The following is a 16,914-nucleotide window of genomic DNA, read 5'->3' on the forward strand; positions in this document are numbered from 1 at the left end:
TCAAGGACCCCGGACACCATTAAGGTCTTTTTAGATGGGTTGATGGTAGGCTAATTGTTTGCCTTTGGAAAAGAACATTGTGGTCATTCTGGAACACATCCCAAAGAGGCCAGAGAGGGTTCAGGGCGCCCGCATAGGGCGATGGGACACAGCCACTCAGTGGGAGGGAGTGGGGGCAAGGGACTTGTCCAGAGGGTGGATGTTTCAGCAGCTGGAATCAGGGACCCTGCGTTTAAAGAGCCGTGGAGTGGTAGGGCTGATGGCGTCGTCTACTCGCAATGGCGGTGTATACAAAGGATACCGTGGCTGCAGATCCGCAAACTAAATTTGACCTACACCGAAAATGACTTGTGACATTCCGAGGGCACTTCACACACCACGTCTGTCTGTACCCAGAGATGCGCTTTCCCCATCCGGCCAGCAGGGGGCGCGCCAAGCAACACCATCCCGGGCAAAGCTGAGATGCTGTCCCACGGGAACACTTCCTTTTGTGGTGGGTTCCTGGACAAGGTAAGCCAGGCCGGAATGGCAAAGGCTGTATCACGTGGCAGATTCGAACGCTTCAGTGCCAAGGTACTGGGTTCAAAGCCTCGCACCATCACATGGCATCCTGCAACAAGCATGTTTTTTTTGTTTTGTTTTGCCTTTTTTTTTTTGTCTTTTGTTGTTGTTGCTATTTCTTGGGCCGCTCCCGCGGCATATGGAGGTTCCCAGGCTAGGGGTTGAATCGGAGCTGCAGCCACCGGCCTACAGCCAGAGCCACAGCAACGCGGGATCCGAGCCGCGTCTGCAACCTACGCCACAGCTCACGGCAACGCCTGATAGTTAACCCACTGAGCAAGGGCAGGGACCGAACCCGCAACCTCATGGTTCCTAGTCGGATTCGTTAACCACTGCGCCACGACGGGAACTCCAACAAGCATGTTTTTAACATCAATATTTGGAGTTCCCCAGATGGCCTGGCGGTTAAGGACCTGGCTTTGTCATTGCTGTGGCTTGGGTCACTGCTGTGGCTTGAGTTGGATCCTTGGCCCAGGGACTTCCTCGTGCCCAGGACACAGCAAAAAAGAAGAAGAAGAAGAAATCAGTCTCCTTTTTTTTCCTTTTCTAAAAAGGGGCCAGTGCAACCCCGGCAATTGCTGGGTAAATTTGAGCATTTTGTTATTATAAGGTAATGACCTTAAAACAGCCCCTTGTCCTGGCCCCCAGGTGATCTGTGCTAACTGCCTTTCAGGAAACTCCCCTCCCCAGACTGAAAAGAAAGGATAAAAACAAATATCCCTAAAAAGGATTTGGAAAATGAAGTTCCACAAGTCTGATGTTTTTCCTTCCTCCTCGTACCCTGCAGAATGCTAAGAAGCAACGCTGTGACTTTCCAAAAAGCAGAATGTAGGCGCCAACATTTCTGCAACTTCTTTTCGTCTACATTGTAACAAATAAGAGGATATATTTGATCAAACTTAACCTGGTTCCAAAAAAAATTTTTTTTTATTTGGCTTTTTAGAGCTACACTTGTGGCATATGGAAGTTCCCAGGCTAGGGGTCGAACCAGAGCTGCAGCTGCCAGCCTCCACCTCATGGCATAGCTCATGGCAATGCCAGATCCCCAACCCACTAAGCGAGGCCAGGGACTGAACCCACATCCTCACAGATGCTACTTGGATTCACTTCCTCTGAGCCACAACAGGAGCTCCCCAAAATTTTAAAATAATTTGTAAAAGGTGAAAGTTGACAGGGGAGTTCCCTTGTGGCACCGTGGGTTAAGGATCGGGCATTGCCACAATTGTGGCTGGGATTCGATCCCTGACCCAGGAACTTCCATTATGCCATGGGTGCTGCCAAAAAAAAAAAAAAAAAAGGGGGTTTGACAGGCCTTACTCCCCACTCATCTTTCTTTCTTTCCTTCTTTCCTTTTTTGTCTTTTTTGGGCCACACCCAAGGTATATGGAAGTTCCCAGGTCAGAGCTACAGCTGGCCGGCCTCCATCACAGCCACAGCTACGCCAGATCCAAGCCAAAACTGTGACCTACACCACGGCCCTCAGCATTTCTCAGATCCTTAACCCACTGAGCAAGGCCAGGGATCGAACCTGAATCCTCATGCATACTAGACGGGTTTGTTACTGCTGGGCCACCATGGAAACTTTTTCTTTCTTGCTTTCTTTCTTTTCTTTCTTTCTGTCCTTTTTTTCCCTTCCTTCCTTCTTTCGTTGTCTTTCTCTCAGCTGAGAAAAGTTCCCAGGGCCAGGGAACCTGTGCCACGGCAGTGATGCCAGGTCCTTAACCTGCTCAGCCACCAGGGAACTCCCTGCCCTTGTTTCTTTTCCCCCAATCATGTGTCCTCACCACCCATACAAACAGGGGATCTTGCAGTCACAATGCATTGTCACCTGTGTTACTTGGTTTTGTAACATAAATTTCTCCCCTACTATATACATGTTCCTGCATCCCTTTTTTTTCTCCCAACAGTAACTCCTGGATATTTCTCCAAATCAAAGAGCATCCTCATTTTTTCTGTAGAGTTGCATCCCTTCCAGTGGGTGTCTACAGATCAGAATTATGCATTATCCCTTATCCCTTATCAATGGATAGTTTCTGATATTTTGCTGTTACCATGCTGCAATGTGTAAACTTTTTTTTTTGGCTTTTTGCCATTTCTAGGGCCACTTCTGCGGCAAATGGAGGTTCCCAGGCTAGGGGTCTAATCGGAGCTAGAGCCGCCGGCCTAAACCAGACCCACAGCAACGCGGGATCCAAGCCTCGTCTGCAACCTACACCACAGCTCACGGCAACGCCAGATCCTTAACCCACTAAGCAAGGCCAGGTATCAAACCCGAAACCTCATGGTTCCTAGTCAGATTCGTTAACCACTGAGCCAAGACAGGAACTCCCTGCAGTGTGTGACCTTGTACTCATTTACTTCTCTACACGTGCAGTCACATCTGTAGGATGATTTGCAAGAAATGGCAAAAGAGCAAGTGCTTATATTTAATTGTCAATTGGCCACCAATTTTGTGCTACGACGTCAATTTCTGAGCACTTCTGTCTCTCCGTTGGTTTTCCAGCAGAGTGAGTTGATTTTCATGAATTATTTGTTCCTATCCTTTGCCTATTTGGGGACCCAGATTCCGAAAGATACGTGACCATCCATTTTGAGATGCACCTAACCGCTAGACCACCAGGGAACTCCCTGATTGGAAAGATTCTTGACATCCTCTTAATCCTTTTTTTTTTTTGTCTTTTTAGGGCCGAACCTGCAGCACATGGAGGTTCCCAGGCTAAGGGTCAAATCAGAGCTGTAGCTGCTAGCACACACCACAGCCACAGCAACGCAGGATCTGGGCCGCTTCTGTGAACTATACCACAGCTCACAGCAATGCCAGACCCTTAACCCACTGAGAGAGGCCAGGAATCAAACCTGCATCCTCTTGGATGCTAGTCGGATTCATTTCCAGTGAGCCAACCTCGTCTTAGCTTATGTCACATTCACTGGCTCTGACTATAATACCATGAAATTGGAATTTATTTTTTCTTTTTTGGCTGCCCTGCGGCACATGGAGTTCCTGGGCCAGGGATCAGATCCAAGCCACTGTCGCAACCCAAGCCACAGCTGTGGCAACGCGATCCCCTACCCATTGTGCTGGCCTGGGGATAGAACCCACATCCCAGGGTTCCCAAGACCCCATCAATCCTGCTGTGCCACAACAGAAATTTTTTTTTTTTTTTTAATATTCCCATTTAAGAGACGAACAAAATGGGGTTGGCCTAGGGGAAATTCATCTATGTAAAGCAACTGACATCATGTCTTACTTGTGATAAGTTCTCATTAACTGGGAGATACTATAATAGTTATCACTGTATCATTACAGTGGTATTACTATTATTTTTATTGTTATCAGAGTAATAAGTGTTACCATTATTATCACCATTTTTGTTAGTACCTATAAGAATTATTAGTAGCAGAGTTCCCGTCGTGGCTCAGTGCTTAATGAATCCGACTAGGAACCATGAGGTTGGGGGTTCGATCCCTGGCCTTGCTCAGTGGGTTAAGGATCCGGCATTGCCGTGAGCTGTGATGTAGGTCGCAGGTGCGGCTCGGATCCCTCATTGCTGTGGCTCTGGCGTAGGCCAGCGGCTACGGCTCCGATTGGACCCCTAGCCTGGGAACCTCCATATGCCGCAGGAGCAGCCCAAGAAATCAAAAAAAAAAAAAAAAAAAAAAGAATTATTACTAGGGAGTTCCCGTCGTGGCTCAGAGGAAACAAATCTATTATCCAGAAGGTCGCAAGTTCAGTACCTGGCCTCACTCAGCGGGTTAAGGATCTGGCATTGCTGTCAGCTGTGCTTTATCTGCCTCCCAAAAAAACAGCTTCCCTTAACTCCCACACTCCACCTTCCAAGGGAAGTTTTCTGCAAATTCTCCCTCCAAGACAGTTTATTTCCTTAGCATGGAAAAGCCCAGTAGAACTTTCCATACCCTCGCACTGAAACCCTAACACCCCCTCTTTCCGTTAAATCGATACATATATAAAATGTTCTCCAGCTTCTCAAACTGGGAGGTCCCTCATGCACTTGTAAATAAACCTCTTTTCTCCCGTTAATCTGGCCATTGTTAGTGAATTTTCAGGCCTCCTCCTACTGGGCCCATTTGGAAGAGGAACCAGCTCTCCCTCCCAGGGCTCTTTTTGGAATGCCTTTCACAGGATGCAATGCCCTGGGAGGGGCCGGGGTACGGAGCCCCTCCACCCAGCTGCTGTAGCTCTGGACTTTTTCAGGTTCTGAGCCCGTGACCGTGGACCCCCAAGAGCCAAGAAATGACGTCTCCCGTTCCTACAATGGTCCTGGAAACTAGATGTCAATGAACCCCTAATGAAGACATAAATTCTTCTCAGGCATGTTAGGAACATTCTTGTGAAAGTGGATTTGGGTAAACACAGTCCTGCCTTGCAAATCCTAAACAGATAGAGAAAATGAGATTACGCCCATCCCAGCCATCTTTAGGATTCTACAGTAAGTAATCCCAAGAGCAGTCCCCTGTGCTTAAGTGAGCTATCCCTGCTCCAGGTGTTAAAAATATCTTTGCAGAGTTCCTGTCGTGGCACAGCAGAAACGAATCCAACTAGTATCCATGAGGACGCGGGTTTCAATTCCTGGCCTCGCTAGCTCAGTGGGTTAAGGATCTGGCATGGCCCTGAGCTGTGGTGTAGCTTGAAGACGCAGCTCGGATCCTGTGTTGCTGTGGCTGTGTCCAAGGCCAGCAGCTATAGCTCTAATTCGACACCCAGCCTGGGAACCTCCATATGCCTCAGGTGCGTCCCTAAAAAGCATTAAAAAAAAAAAAAAAAAGAACTTTTGGCACCAAGCTCATCAGAACCTATTCTTCGAAATGACGTGACACCTGCAATCTCTTTTCTGGAAGTGGCAGTGCCTTGGAATCCAATCATATTTCCTAGACCTCTTCACTGTCGAAAAAAAATTAATCACATGCCCTAAGAAGGAAATGGAGAATTTTATGCAAGTGAAATTTGGGGTTTATAACCCAGGAAGCTCTGAGAACTGTTCCACCACTTAGAAGTCAAGGCAATTTTTTTTTTTTTTTTCCTGAGAGAGGACCATGGATTAAATGACACATTGTTGACAGTTGACATAATCTGGATCTAAGCATCATCACGGTGAGTCCCCTGACCACTTGGCAGATCTGGAAGGAATCCTATCTTTTAAGGAGTTGTCTTGATTCTAGGAGAATGCTGCTGTTTAAGAGTTGAGCAGATACTCCTGCTGCTGCGCAAGGTCTGATCCATGCATTTTGCAGATACACAAAGGGGGGGAGATTTTTTTATGTGTCAATTTGGCTTGTCTTGGGAGTTCCCATTGTGGATTAGCAGGTTAGGAGCTTGCCTAGTATCCCTGAGGATGCGGGTTCGATCCCTGGCCTCACTCAGTGGGTTAAAGGATCCGGTGTTGTCGTGAGCTCAGGTGTAGGTCGTGGATGCAGCTCAGATCCTGCCTTGCTGGGGCTGTGGTGTAGACTGGCAGCTATAGCTCCAATTCGACCTCTAGTCTGGGAACTTCCATACACCACAGGTGTGGCCCTAAATTAAAAAAAAAAAAAAAAATTGTCTTTTGGCATAAAATGTGAATGGTATTTGGGCATCCCTGCACCTGCCCAAACTTCAATTTCCATTCCCTCTGCGTTGTCCTTCCCAACCTCACAGACCTGACTTTCTCTAAATGCTGATAGATCAGCCCCGTCCAGTAAAACTTCCTGGGACCAGGCACATGTTATGTACCTGTGCTGTCTGATATGGTGGCTGTGGGTCACTGACATCTATTAGGAGCCCTCGAAATGTGGCTTTTGGAGTTTCCTGTGGCACAGCAGGTTAAAGGTTTGGTGTTCTCACTGTAGCAGCTCGGGCAGCCGCTGTGGCTCAGGTCTGATCCCTGGCAAGGAAATTCCATATGCCTCCCGTGCAGCCAAAAAAAAAAAAAAAGGAAATGTTAAGGAAGAGTTCCCTGGTGGTCTCATGGTTAGGACTTAGTGCTTTCGCCACTGCGGCCAGGGTTCCATCCCTCATCTGGGAGCTGAGATCTCATATCAAGAGGCTGCTTTAGGAGTTCCCGTTGTGGCTCAGTGGCTAATGAATCCGACTAGGAACCATGAGGTTGCAGGTTCAATCCCTTGCCTTGCTCAGTGGGTTAGGGATCTGGCACTGCCATGAGTTGTGTAGGTCGCAGACGCGGCTCGGATCCCAGGTTGCTGTGGCTCTGGTGTAGACCAGTGGCTACAGTTCTGCTTCAACCCCTAGCCTGGGAACCTCTATATGCTGAGGGAGCAGCCCAAGAAATGGCAAAAAAAGACCAAAAAAAGAGGCTGCTTTATCAGGAGAAATGAATAGGAGTTGTGACCCCTGCCATAGGGGACTGTGATTGGGCTCAACTTCAACTTCAGAGTCATAGCCAACAACAGAGTGATGGGGGCAGTGGTGCCCATGGATGGAAAATTACGATTCAAGGGGATTCTTACTAACTAGCTTAACAGGATTCTGGCTAAAGGCAGGCCAAGGGCTTAGACATCAAGGGTGTAGGATGAAGAACTTGATCTGCCACCAAGCGTTTTTTCAGCTATCTCAAGTGGGGGTGAACACAGCTGGATTCATTGCTAAGACTGGTCTGGGCGGGCCACAGGCAGGTCATGGCCAAGGTCAAGACCTACTGAATAGGCCTCAGGGAACCCTGACTGTCAAGATTACTGGCCTGTGTTGTCCGAGGAGGAAGAGATGCTTCTCTCCCCTCCTAGGCTCTTCTGGCTGGTCTAAGAATTGAACTGAGGAGTTCCCGTCATGACACAGTGGTTAACGAATCCGACTAGGAACGATGAGGTCGCGGGTTCGGTCCCTGCCCTTGCTCAGTGGGTTAAGGATCCGGCGTTGCCATGAGCTGTGGTGTAGGTCGCAGATGAAGCTCGGATCCTGAATTGCTGTAGCTGTGGCTGTGGGCAGCAGCTGTTGCTCTGAGAACCTCCATATGCCGAGAGTGGAGCCCTCAAAAGCAAAAAAAAAAAAAAAAAATAAAGAAGGTTCTGGCTCATAATTTCTTAGAAATCCAAAGAACAGGAGTAAATCCACACACCCCCACTCCCCATCTTTAGGGTTTTCATGGTAAATAGAATTAAATTTGCCGTTATTAACATATATATGCCTCCTCTTTGTGTTTGGTAATATTCAAAATACTCTCTAAAAGAGCTATCACATCTCATATTCTTTGCACTGAATGAGGGTCCCTCCCAATTCCTGCGGAGGAGGAATTCTCCCCTTGAAATTCCCCTCTCCGCCCCAAGGTTTCCGGGTTTCCTTTCGGATTCTCCCCCACCCCTGCCCCCATCGCCTTTGGCTTGTGCATCAGTTTCCCCAGCCCTGGCCCCCAGGGGATAATGACCTCGACCTTGGCCCTGGATCTTGCATCCCACCCACTCCCCCACTGCCCAGCGGGATTTCAGCTAAGAATCCTGCTAAATCATTTCTCCCCACCCTTGCTCTCTGATCGAGTTCCTCCTTCCTCCCTCCCACGTCCAAGTCCTTGACCTGCCTCACCAAGAATCCTATTAGACTGGTTTAGTAAGAGCCCTGCCCGCTTGGTATCGCCTCTTGCTGGTTTTCCAGCCTCTGACCCCCTCACTCTAGGCTTGGCTGCAAATACCCTTAGCTCCCTGTGTTAATCAGAGACCGGCTCCATCCTCATCCATCTCCCCTGTTGACAGTCTTGACCCTGGACAGACATACCGTGCCAAACTATGCTGCTCTGGCACATTGACCGGTTTGAGTGAAAGTCACCAGCAACAGCAATTCAGGAAAAATTCTCTGACCTTTTTTGTCTTAAAAGAGGGAGGGGAAATTTCCAAATGAAGGAGACCATTCTAACCAGAAGGAAAGCCACATTCTTGTCCTCAAAGATGAGAAGCTGTGCCAGAGAGGATTCTGGATAAACAGGCCTTATGAAAATAATTCCTATTGGAGTTCCCGTCATGGCGCAGCGGAAACGAATACGACGAGGAACCATGAGGTTTGAGGTTCAATCCCTGGCCTCGCTCAGTGGGTTAAGGATCCTGAGTTGCCATGAGCTGTGGTGTAGGTCACAGACACGGCTCGGATCTGGTGTTGCTGTGGCTGTGGTGTAGGCCAGTGGCTACAGCTCTGATTCGACCCCTAGCCCGACAACCTCCATATGCCACAGAAACGGCCCTAGAAAAGGCAAAAAGACAAAAAATAAATAAAAATAAAATAATTCCTATCATCCAAAAACAAAAAATTGGGGGGGGGATGGAGGGAAAAAAAAAATTCCTATTTTCCTTGAGCCTCCCACCTGCATTAGCCATTTTTCACAAATACCTCTTTTTGTAAAACCTAAAATAAAGGCAAGTAGACATTATAATATGATATCACTTACAGGAGGAATCAAAAAAATGATAAAAAACTTATTTACAAAACAAATAGACTCACAGACACAGGAAGCAAATTATGGTTAATAAAGGGAAACAATAGGTGTTCCCATTGTGGCTCAGTGGAAAAGAATCTGACTAGCATCCATGAGGTCGCTGGTTCAATCCCTGGCCTTGCTCAGTGGGTTAAGGATCCGGCGTTGCCGAGAGCTGTGGTATAGGCTGGCAGCGACAGTTCCAATTAGACCCCTAGCCTGGGGACTTCCATATGCTACAGGTGCGGCCCTAAAAGGAGCAAAGACAAAAAAAAAAAAAAAAAAGTGTTGCCATAGCTGTGGCATAAGTGGCAACTGCCAGGTGAGTTCCATCCTTGGCCCTGGAACTTCCATATGCCTCAGGTGCAACAAAAAAAGAAAAAAAAGGAAGGCAGTAGGGTTTGTCTCAGATCACTGATAATTTGCAGAAATCACCATTCTTCTTTGATCAGCAGCAGATGTCTCCATAGTGACTATCCGGAACAGAGGGTGCTTTTAGGAGGGGCAGCGAATGCACAAGAATTTTCTGCAAGGAAGCCCAGGAACAGACCAGGTTAAAATTTACAACTGAGCTTCTTGTCACGTGGCACTTAGGGATACTCCTTCAGGCAACAGAGATAATGCTAATCTTTTATTCCTTCGAACCTTTTCCCTCCACTCCCCCACCCCAGGGCCTTGGGCTCCCAGGGCCTCTGTTCCATTACTCACCTCGCTAGGCCTGTTTGACCCAGGCCTGCTCCCTGGTTCTTTTCCAAAATGGCTGTGCTCCTGTCTTCCGGTTTCAGGAATGCACCTGCATTTGAACAATCTGGGTTTCTTAGGGTTTCCAGAAAAGACTGACATACACCATGAAAAACCACAGGGAGTCTCAGTTAAAGGGTCTTTGAAAGAACCACTCTTGACTTGGCCTTTGGGGGGATGTTTTTGCAGCAGGAAGAGGCCCTGCTCTAGGTGGAACCCTCTCAAAAATCAAGAGCACATCTAAGATTTGCTGGATCGCACCATGTCTCCCCTTTCGTTTGCGCTTAGACAAAATTAGGAGGCAGCCTTGTTTGTTTTCATATTATCGTGGTTTCAGAGTAATGTCTGAGGTTGGCAGCCTGTGAGAGAGTTTATGTCTAACAGGAGAGCAAAGGGCTGGGCTGGGAGCACTCAGACCACGAGGGAACCATACTACTGAGATCTAACTGGCACCTGTGAATTTCAGGAATTGCCACGGAAGGTTGTACTTGTTTTGTGGGTTTTTTCCCCCATTCTGATGTGTTAACATTTCTTTTTTTTTTTTTTTTTTTTTGTATTTTCTAGGGCTACACCTGTGGCATATGGAGGTTCCCAGACTAGGGGTCTAATTGGAGCTGCAGCTGTCAGCCTTCGCCAGAGCCACAGCAACACGGGATCCGAGCCACGTCTGTAACCTACATCTCAGCTCACGGCAATGCCAGATCCTTTACCCATGGAGCGAGGCCAGGGATCGAACCTGCAATTTCATGGTTCCTAGTTGGATTCGTTAACCACTGAGCCACGACGGGAACGCCAACATTTCTTTTTTAACCATCCATCAATAAATTCATGATTTGTAAGGCTGGATTGTTCTTTTATGATTTATCCAGCAGCATGTGGAAGTTCCCGGGCCAGGGTTCATACCAACACCACAACAGCCACTAGAACTCCTGCAGTGGCAACGCTGGGTCCTTGCCACTGAACCACAAGGGAACTGCCTGAATTGTTCTTTCTTTCTTTCTTTATTTTTTCTGTCTTTTTGCCATTTCTTCGGCCGCTCCCGCAGCATATGGAGGTTCCCAGGCTAGGGGTCGAATCAGAGCTGTAGCTGCCAGCCTACACCAGAGCCATAGCAACGCGGGATCCGAGCTACGTCTGCAACCTATACCACAGCTCACAGCAACGCCAGATCCTTAACCCACTGAGCAAGGGCAGGGATCGAACCCGCAACCTCATGGTTCCTAGTCGGATTCATTAACCACTGCGCCACGACGGGAACTCCTCTTTCTTTCTTTAGAGCCAGGGTCTAACCTCTGGCACATGGAAGTTCCCAGGCTAAGGGTCAAATTGGAGCTGCAGCTGCCCCCCTACACCACAGCACTAGATCTAAGACACAGCTCACGGCAACACCGGATCCTTAACCCACTGAGCAACTGAGCAAGGCAAGGGGTGGAACCCACATCTTCAGGTGGTTCTTAACTCACTGAGCACCAACGGGATCTCCTTGAATTGTTCTTTTACTTTTTTTCTTTTTTTTTTTTTTTAGGGCCGAACCCACATGTGGAAGTTCCCAGACTAGGGGTCAAATCGGAGCTACAGCTGCTGGACTATGCCACAGCACAGCAACGTGGGATCCAAGCCTCATCTGCAACCTACACCACTGCTCACAGCAACACCGGATCCTTAACCCACTAATTGAGGCGGGGGATTGAACCTGCATCCTCATGTATACTACTCGGGTTCGTTTCCAGTGAGTCACAGTGGGAGCTCCCCACTACCAATCTATTAAGAATGGCCATCATGGAGTTCCCATTATGGCACAGCAGTTAGCAAACATGGCTCCCCTACTAGTATCCATGAGGACTCAGGTTCGATCCCCGACCTCGCTCAGTGGGTTAGGGATCTGGTGTTGCTGTGAGCTGTGGTGAAGGTCGCAGACATGGCTCGGATCCGACGTTGCTGTGGCTCTGGCATCGGCTGGCGGCTACAGCTCCGATTCTACCCCTAGCCTGGGAATATCCATCTGCCTTGGGTGCGACCCTAAAAACAAACAAACGAAAAGAATGGCCATCGTCACGCTTTAGTATTGATGTTAGATTAAGCTGAAAAAAAAATCGGAAACTGACTAAAGAATTCTCTCAGACTTGATTTTTTTTTTTCTTGACAAATTCATTTATTTGGTGAATATTTTCGAATGTCTCTGATGGACCAGCTCTTGGGTCAGATCTCGGAACAAAAGAGAAAAAGCCCTTCCACTTGCCAAGCTTGCATTCTAGTTGTGGAGCTGGGCGGTAAGAAATGAGGAAGTGATTGATCCAGCCAGCTGGTTATGCATGTTCAATTTTACAGACACAGCGCCAGGGGATGTCAGGCACTGTATTTTAGAAAAGCTGCTCCGAGGAAGTGTCCCTGAGAAGCAAGTCAGGGGAGTAAGCATTTAAATAGCTATTCAATAGCTGGAAAATCTCAGACAAAATACCCACTGTCTGCATCATCCCCACACTCAAACTCTAGGAGTTCCAGTTGTGGCTCAGCGGAAACAAAACTCAGTAGTCTCTTGAGGATGAGGGTTCAATCCCTGGCCATGCTCAGTGAGTTAAGGATCCGGCATTGCCATGAGCTGTGGTGTAGGTTGCAGACACAGCTCAGATCCCATACTGCTGTGGTTGTGGCCAAGGCTGGCAGTTATAGCTCTGAGTCGACCCCTAGCCTGGGAACTGCCCTATGCCTCAGGGTGGGGCCCTAAAAAGAAAAAAAAAAAAAAATCTGCTGCATTTCTTTTCCATAACCTACAGTGTTCTAATAACAGAAGCACTTATTCAATCAGCTTAGTATGCTTCTGGTCAACTCTTCCCTGCGAGCATGTAAACTCCACTTGAGTCAGGATTTTCTGGCTTTTTTTATGTACCCTTCGATCCCAAGCACTTAGAATGAGGGTTTAGGACTAAGGACAGCAGTTCTTCGGTGCTCAGGATATATTAATCTTAAATCACAGGGGTATGAGGCACAGGGCTAAGCAAGTAAGCTCCCTTGACACCCAAGAGCCCTTGAAGACTTGAGAAGCATTTCATCAAGTCTGGAAGCCCTTCTTCCTCCCCCACCCCACCCCCCATTCTGTGTCCTTCACCTCGTCACAAAGCAGTCGCTCGAGTCACAGCAAGGAATCTTTTTAAGAAAGAGGGTTCTCACCCATTCACCCCCAGGCTGTAGATAAACATTGAGGAACGAATACCTTCCAAAAAACAAAAAAACAAAAACCCACACCTGCTGAGGCTCTTTAGCTCCCTCCCACCCCCAAAAACCTCGTCCTCGTAGGTATGGAGACCATCCAGATAATGCTAAGAATTGGGTGGGAAGGGTGGAGCATCCAAGGTGATTGTAATGACAACGAGGTCTAGTGACTTGCAAATGACACCCTTTCAAATCGTAAACGCCTTCCTTTTAGCCCCAAACCCCCCACCACCACCACCCGGCCACCTCAGGCGCTGGAATCGCATTTCTTCTGTCTTAGGAATTTCTGAATCTCCAAAAGGAAAAAAAAAAAAGGCAGCTCAGTCTAGAGGCAAGATACTAAATCAAGACTTCATAGGAATTCACAGTTAAGAGATCACGTATATCTCAATAAAGCTGGGGACATTAAAAAAAAAAAAACCCCAGCTAATAAAGATATTTACTCAAGGTTTTTTTTTTTTTAGTTTTATTGACGGACAGTTAATTTACAAGGCTGTAATCATTTCTGCTGTACAGCAAAGTGATTCCGATCACCTGAAGTTTTAGTTGGCCTGTGGTTTTTTTTTTTAAATAGTTAAGTGTATTTGTTTTTTATTTATTTTTAGAAATTTTTACGTTTTCTGTTATAGTTGGTTTACAAGGTTCTGTCCATTTATTTATTGTCTTTTTAGGGCTGTACCCACCGCATATGAAGGTTCCCAGGCTAGGGGTCGAATCAGAGCTGTAGCCACCGGCCTGCACCAGAGGCACAGCAACGCTGGATCCAAGCTGCATCTGCAACCTACACCATAGCTCCCTTGATCCTTAACCCACTGAGCGAGGCCAGGCATCGAACCGGCAACCTCAGTGTTCCCAGTCGGATTCGTTCCCGCTGTGCCATGACGGGAACTCCTGTTCTGTCCATTTCAATTGGCTTGTTAAATGAGGGAACTTGCAAACGCTATGGGGCCCAGCAAGTATGTAACTCCCCACTCAGAGGAATGAAAGTCATCGTCCCTGTCCCTGTGCAAATCTTAGGAATCATCAGGAAAACATCCCATAGGTCCTTTCCATTAAATGTACTTAACTTTGTCTTTGTTTAAGGTGCCTTAAATTCAATTTCATTCAAAGAGGTTTTCACCTTTCCAAACAACAGCTCCTTCCATATCTACTCAGTGGCAGCCCGGGGGCTGGTTGAGGGGTTGGGGGACACTGGTGAATCCGAGAGATGCATCACTGTCCCCCAGGAACGGACCAGTCTTTGAACTTCTAGGCTGGCGATGAGACAAACAAATGCGAAGCTCAGGACACGTGAAAGACGTGTTGGGGGTCAGCCGGGAAGGTACGGTGGCAAGAGGGAGAGGGCAGGAAGAGAAAGCGCCCGGGGATGAAAAAATTGGGACACGCACAAAATCAGGTGATGAGAAGGGCTTGGCTGGGTCTGGGGACATGTCAGCGGGTCCAGGTGGGATGGGAGAGGAGTGGGCAGGTTAGATCTACGTCTGGTGGGCTCGTCAGACGCCAGCCAGCAGCACTGCCTCCCCCGCCACCGCAGCAATTTGAGCAGGACTTCAAAACCTGGGTTCTGTTCCACTTCCTCCGATTGTGTTTTCTGGGCCACATCACTTCATCTCAGTTCTTCCAAACTCAGAGACTCTTTGTAGGGTTAACACGGATTTGTAGAAGACATCGGAAATAAATGTCTCCGCCGTCACCAAATTTTTCTCAAAAATGTTCGCGGCTAATTCATACACTAGCCTCAATTTGTAAAAAGAAAATATTGAACAGTAGGGGATTAATGAAATGATGGTAAAAGCATACTCTGTATGCTCTTCAACCATTAAAACATGTTTAATCATTTTTCTCCTCTTGTATTTATATATTTTCTGAAATTCATCCAGCCATCCTTAGCAAGCCCATGGACTTCAATTGCTCCTTGTCCAAGATTTGTCATAGGGCGAATTATAATAAGGTTTCAGATCTTGAAAATTCATATCAATTTAAGACAAACCGCACATTAAAAAAAAAACTTTTTGGTATACGGAAGTTCCTGGTTAGGGATCCACGCCCTGCCACAGCTGTGACCCAATCCAGGGACAATGCTGGATCCTTAACCCCCTGCACCACAAGAGAACTCCTCAACTGTGCACATGTTGTTTGAAACGGTACTGAAAACGTTTTGAGAAATTTTATTTTCATGTTTACGGTTGCTAAGACACATTTTATTTTATTTTATTTTATTTGCCTTTTCTGGGGCTGCTCCTGCGGCATATGAAGGTTCCCTGACTAGGGGGCCTAATCTGAGCTGCAGCTGCCGGCCTTCGCCAGAGCCACAGCAAAGCCAAATCCAAGCCGCGTCTGCGACCTACACCACAGCTCAAGCAACGCCAGATCCTTAACCCACTGAGCGAGGCCAAGGATTGAACCTGCAACCTCTCGGTTCCTAGTCGGATTCGTTAACCACTGCGCCACAACAGGAACTCCTAAGACCTATTTTAAAAGCTTTTTAGTAGGTGACTGGATTTAAAGACCAAAGAAATAACTCCAGCATAAATATATGAATATGTGGAGACTGGGATGAAATAATATGAACAGCAAATATCTGCATGGGTCCTTGACTTTTGGTTTTGTTTCTGCCTATCGCCTAAATCAGAGTTTCTCCGTTTTGGCGCCCTTCTCATCTCGGGCTGGGGCCAGGACAGTTCTTCGTGTATACCAAGATCCCTGCATCACCCACCCAAAGTTCGCAGAGTCCACCCCCCACCCCAATTACAACAACTGAAAATGTCTCCAGACATTGGCCAGGGTCCCCTGGAGAAGAAAAAGTCATCCTCAGATGAAAACTGCTGTCGCAGGCTATAAAACCTGCGATCCTGTTCACCCCAACCACCCCAGAACGTAGCAAAGGGTCTGGTGTGTCTTATTTGCTCGACAAGTATGACAAAGAAATACGACCCGTAAATCGGTGTTGAGTGAATAACTGAGCCCCCAGGAGGTGGAATTACGTTCTTGTCGGTACATTCCGCCTTTTACCAGCTAGTTGACAATGAGTTTGTTCTGGCAGTATTCACCAAGGAAGAAGTTAACTGTTGGAAAAAGTGTTTCCAGGTGGGTCTGACCCAGAAGGGGGCAGGGTGGGGCTGGGTGGAGGCCAGTGAGGGGGTGTGGTCTCCCCTGGAGGCTGGGTCTTTGGCTTATATAAGAGCCCAGCAACACCAGGTTCTCCTTACCTGTAGAGAGGAACCCCCTGCATCTTTTCCTGTGAGTATTGCCTCTGCTTCTCTGAATCGCCCAAAATTCTCCTCTCACTCCCTCCAACCCCATTTCTCTCCTCCTATAGCTGTGGGTGTCTTTTTGCACTCTCATGTGGCATACGGAAGTTCCCAGCCTGGCGGGTCAAGCCAGCTACAGCTGCCGACCCTACATACACCACAGCCATAACAACGCCAGATCCTTCACCCACTGCATGGAGCCAGTCATTGAACCCCCACCTCTTCACGGGTACCGAGGCGGGTTCGTTTCTGCTGAGCCACGACGGGAACTGCACTTGAATGGGCTTTTCATCCTCTGGGGATTTGTCTTCTAACTCCTGAAACTCCCTTGGGATGCCTGTCGGCTCACTTTTATCCTCTGACCAACCTGCCCATGCGTGTTCTACGCTGCTGTGCTTGGGCGTTCTGGTTCCAGTAAACTTGGGTTTATTTTGGTGTCTCATCTTTGTCATGTGGGCTTTACTGGGCCAGGGATGAGCTACCGCAGTGACCCCATCCTTACCCCGTGTCCTCTTGCCCACTCCCAACCACATGGGAACTAAGGAAGAATGTCCTGGGTGAGAAGGCTTTCGTTGCAGATTCTCACGGTCTTTCGGGGTGTCCAGAGACACGGTGGGCATGCACAGCTTCAAGTGAAGCCACCAATTGCAAGCCTCTCACCAGCCCAGAACACACCTTGCCTGAGTTCTCATTACGTGAAAGATTTCATCTCAAACTTTTTCTTTTTTAGGGCAGCACTCGGG

Source organism: Sus scrofa, chromosome 6 (assembly GCF_054392235.1).
Source record: "Sus scrofa isolate SSC_HxYL_T2T_F1_AM1 chromosome 6, Sscrofa_HxYL_maternal_Yorkshire_Landrace_v2.0, whole genome shotgun sequence".
Lineage (NCBI taxonomy): Eukaryota > Metazoa > Chordata > Mammalia > Artiodactyla > Suidae > Sus > Sus scrofa.